Genomic DNA, 4,684 nt, shown 5'->3' with positions numbered 1-4,684 from the left:
AGTGGGTTGCCATTTCCTTCTCTTACAAATGGGTTTATCAGTACTATTTTTCTAGATTCCATATATATGTGTTAATATACAATATTTGTTTTTTCTGACTTACCTCACTCTCTGTAATAGGCTCTGTGTTCATCCACCTCATTAGAACTGACTGAAATGCATTCTTTTTTAAGACTGAGTAGTACTCCATTGAATATATGTAGCAGAACTTCTTTATCTATTCATCTGTCAATGAACATCTAGGTTGCTTCCATGTCCTGACCATTGTAAACAGTGCTGCAATGGACACTGGGGGTACGTGTGTCTTTTTCAATTATGGTTTCTTCAGGGTATATGCCCTGCTGCTGCTGCTGCTAAGTTGCTTCAGTCATGTCCGATTCTGTGTGACCCCATAGATGGCAGCCCACCAGGCTCCCCCATCCCTGGGATTCTCCAGGCAAGAACACTGGAGTGGGTTGCCATTTCCTTCTCCAATGCATGAAAGTGAAAAGTGAAAGTGAAGTCACTCAGTCGTGTCCGACTCTTCGATACCCCATGGACTGCAGCCTACCAGGCTCCTCCACCCATGGGATTTTCCAGTTGAAATGATACAGAGAAGATTAGCATGGCCCCTGCACAGGGATCTAACTTCTCATACACATGGTGTGGTCTTGCTAATGCAGAAACAATCAGATGCAGATCCATTGTGGCTGCCCACTTGAACATGAGGATATCGGCACAGTCCTCTAAAACTGTTGTGATACTCCAATGCCGCTGGCTGAACTGAGCTCAGAAAACTCAAAGCGAATGTTTCTGAGGTGGGGCCCGTTGCTCTTGGGGGAACACCATGGCTAACATGCAGTGAGGATCAGATCTGACAAGCGTATAAGGGGCACTGTGCCTTGACTGGTTTATTTCAGCCTCCTACGCCTCTTCCCTGGCGGGGCCCTTCAGTGTCTTCATTTCATAGATGAGGGATCCGTTTTCAAGAAGGTGATTCTCCCAAGGTTGCACAGCTCATGGTGGGCAAACCCTGGATCTGACCACGGGCAGGCTTGGTCCATAAACGGGATGCTTCACCACTATGTCTTATAACTGACATTAGTAAAATAGGAGAAACTTGTTCACTGCCTTGCAGACCAGTTCTTCGGATGGTGATATCAGCTGGAACATGTCAGTCAAAATAGGGCAGACTGTCGCAGCGTAGCCTCTGCAAGCTTCAGTTCTCAGCTACTTCTTCTTCCTTTTTTTTTGCCACACCAGGCAGCCTGTGGGATCTTAGTTCCCCAACCAGCGATGGAACCCACACCGCCTGCATTGAAAGTGTGGAGTCTTAACCACTGGACGGCCAGGGAAGTCCCTCTCAGCTACTTAAAAAAAAAAAAAATGTTTATTTTTGGCTGTTTTGGATCTTCCTAGATGTGTGGGCTTTTCTCTAGTTGTGGCAAGCGGGGGCTACTCTCTACTTGGGGTACATGGGCTTCTCATTGTGGTAGCTTCTCCTGTTGCAGAGCACAGGCTCGATAGTGGTGGCTCACGGGCTGATTTACTGTGAGGCATGTGGAGTCCCAGATCAGGGATTGAACCTGTCTCTCCTTCAATGAAAGGCAGATTTTTTTTTTTTTTAACCACTGAGCCATTAGGGAAGCCCCCTCTCGGCGACTTTTTGAATTTTTTATAATTTATTTATTTATTTTTGGCTCTGTTGGGTCTTCCTTGCTGTGCCGGCTCTTCTCTAGTTGTGACAAGCAGGGGCTACTCTCGAGTCACGGGGCATGGGCTTCTCATCTCGGTGGCCCCTCTCGTTGCAGAGCACGGGCTCTCAGACGTGAGGGCTTCAGTATTTGCAGCACGTGGGCTCAGTGCTTGGGGCTCCCGGGCTCTAGAGCACAGGCTCAGTAGTTGCGGTGCGTGGGCTTAGCTTCTCCGTGGCAGGTGGGATCTTCCTAGATCAGGGATAAAACCTGTGTCTCCTGCATTGCCTCCAAGCCACCAGGGAAGCCCCCTCTCAGCTACTTTTTAACTCTGTGAGTTAAGTTCAGTGAACCCCAGGGGGAAGCTTGCAGAAGGAACTTGATGTGAAGACCGATGAATAGCTCTTGAGAGTGCTACAGCAGAAGAAGATCATACTGGTTAACCACCAACCCACCTGCCAAGACCTCTCCTTTTATATCAATTTTGAACTATTTTCTACCAACTCGTGTGAAAAAGTGTCTTAGATCATTCACCTGCTTTCAGTCCTATTAATAAATGGATTGACAGCATATGTAAGAACCTAGGTCCCAACGGTAGCCATGTCAAAAGAAGACAGTTTCTGGTTAGTTACTCCCAGGCTGATAAAATTCATGATATAGTAGGATTTAGGGGGATTTTTAAAACTTGGAGTATAATTGCTTTCCGTGTTGTGTTAGTTTCTGCTGTACAAGGAAGTGAACCGGCTTTATGTATGCATATATCCCCTCCCTCTAGAACCTTCCAATCCCCTTCCAATCCCACTCCTATAGGTCATCACAGAGCACTGATCTGAGCTCCCTGGGCTACACAGCAGCTTCCCCGTGTGTGTGTGTGTGTGTGTGTGTGTGTGTGAGAGAGAGAGAGAGAGAGTCGCGCAGTCATGTCTGACTCTTTGGGACCCCATGGACTGTAGCTCGCCAGGCTCCGCTGTCCATGGAATTCTCCAGGGAAGAATACTGAAGTGGGTTAGCCATTCCCTTCTCCAGGGGATCTTCCCCACCCAGGGATCAGACCCAGGTCTCCTGCATCACAGGCAGATTCTTTACCATCTGAGCCACCAGGGAAGCCCACTAACTATCTGTTTCACCCCTGGTAGCATATATATGTCAATCCTGTTCTCCCAATTTGTCAAACCCCCCACTTCCTCCCCTGTGTCCACATCTCTGTTCTGTATGCCTGCTTTTCTTTTCCTGCCCTGCAAATAGATTCATCTGTAAGCAGGGATATATATTTTCCAAAAGAGCAAAATTTCTCATCAGATCAAGTGAAGAAAAACAATCAGGGTAGCTGAGAGAAAAGACCAGTTAGCTTCTAAACACTATTCATTTATTTCAGTCAACTCTCTCAGTGGGACATGAGGGTTTCTTCTATAAGAATCCCTTTTAGACCCATGGGTTTTGCCTGTGGGTTTCCGTCTCGACAATCAGATGATAATGATGGGCTATAAACTTCATGGAGACAGAGAACAGGTGAACAATGTGTAATTAATCGCTAACACAATGCCTGGGCCATGTTAGGACCTCGATAAATGTTTTCAGAGAATGTATGATCCTACTGGATTATGCCAGAATATTTATTATCTGTTGCATCCTGGTAAACCCAAGTCATAATTTTATCTAATAACTGGATGATGCTTTCAGAACCCTATTAGAGGAAAGTGTGTTATTCCTACTCACCAGTTTCTTCTCTCCTAAAGCCGAGAAACGTGGGTAATTATTTTCTGAGTTATGCCTAGGAAGAGCAGTGACACCGTCGTATCTAGCCACCCTCTAAAATATTGTCACAACCTCATATAGGGTTTATGGCGGCAGCAATGTTCCAGACTCCTTTTCCCCAGCGCTCTCCATTGGCAAAACGCAGCTCACGGTTAATGCAACAGTGAAAATAAATTATTACCATTCTCCGATTGTGTGACAGGTCAGTAATTAACTTATGTCACCAGTTGGCCTCCCACAACTGTGTTTATTCAGCTCCATGGAGCACTTTTCAGGGAAAAAGGAAAGATCAGCAAGGCAGTCTTTGTTTACTGTGGATGCTAAATGCGGGTGGAATACATCTTTTCCTATTGACGAGGAAATAAGTTGGTTGTTAGGACATGATTTTCCATTCTCCCAAATGATATGGTGATGCAGGGAATTTGAAAGCTACCCTGGAATTAGAAAAGCATAAAGAAATTGCCCTTTATGTGCTAATTGAGCTATTGTGCCTGTTTTCTTTGGTTCCTTTTTCCTGTACAGTCATAGCAAAGAGCTGTGTGTATTAAAAAAAAAAGGTATGAAAAATTTTAATTAAAAGAAAAAAATGTTTTTGTTTTTTTTTTTCCCATTGTAGGTTAAGTGCCTATCATGCAGCCAAGGGACAATGGTATTAGATTTGTAATAAGTGCAAGTAAAGCTTTTCATTTTGATTGGATTGGGTGTATTTTTCATCAGCATCTCCCGCGTGAGCCATGATTCCGAAGACAGAGACTTGTAATCTTCTGCGGTGGGAACGATGCAGCTTAAAAATCAATAGGGCAGGAGGTGTTTCAAGTTCTCATTATTGTAATGTGTCAACATCACTTCAGTGACCCCAGAGTCCTATGTTGGCTGGTTTTTCCCCTGATTTATTGTGCAATCTCACAGGGCAAACTGTAATTTCACTTGGAATCAGAAAGTCCCCATTTATGGTTTGTGTCCCAGCCTCCAGTCATTAGGGCATTCTCGGGGAATCGATCCCTCCTGTTGTTGCTAAGAGCTGAATGAAGTTGTCACCCGCTTCGATTACAAAGGCGCGGGGGGGAAAGGAGGCGGTGAGGGCAAGGACCTTGCAGGAGCGAGAGCTAGGCTTGGCGGAGGGCTTCCTGGGTGTGCGTCCGCCGCCACTGGGAGGACTTCCACCTTTTCTCAGGACGCCTCTTACAGAAAAGCCCCACCACCAACTTAGAGCGGCGCTCCATCGCTTCTCGCGCATCTTACGGATGATGGCATCC

General features: G+C 45.8%; 1 non-coding gene across 1 annotated transcript; it reads left to right on the top strand.

The window, feature by feature from the left end:
* The first annotated feature begins 554 nt into the window (after window positions 1-554).
* LOC138985668 (U6 spliceosomal RNA) lies at window positions 555-656 on the top strand. The gene has a single exon (XR_011462711.1). It is a non-coding gene; the product is annotated as a U6 spliceosomal RNA (small nuclear RNA).
* Window positions 657-4,684: the final 4,028 nt, after the last annotated feature.

The sequence above is a fragment of the Bos mutus genome, chromosome 25, assembly GCF_027580195.1.
Source record: "Bos mutus isolate GX-2022 chromosome 25, NWIPB_WYAK_1.1, whole genome shotgun sequence".
In the NCBI taxonomy this organism is placed as follows: Eukaryota; Metazoa; Chordata; class Mammalia; order Artiodactyla; family Bovidae; genus Bos; species Bos mutus.
Note: the sequence above shows the minus strand (reverse complement) of the source record. Positions and strands in the feature narration are given on the sequence as shown.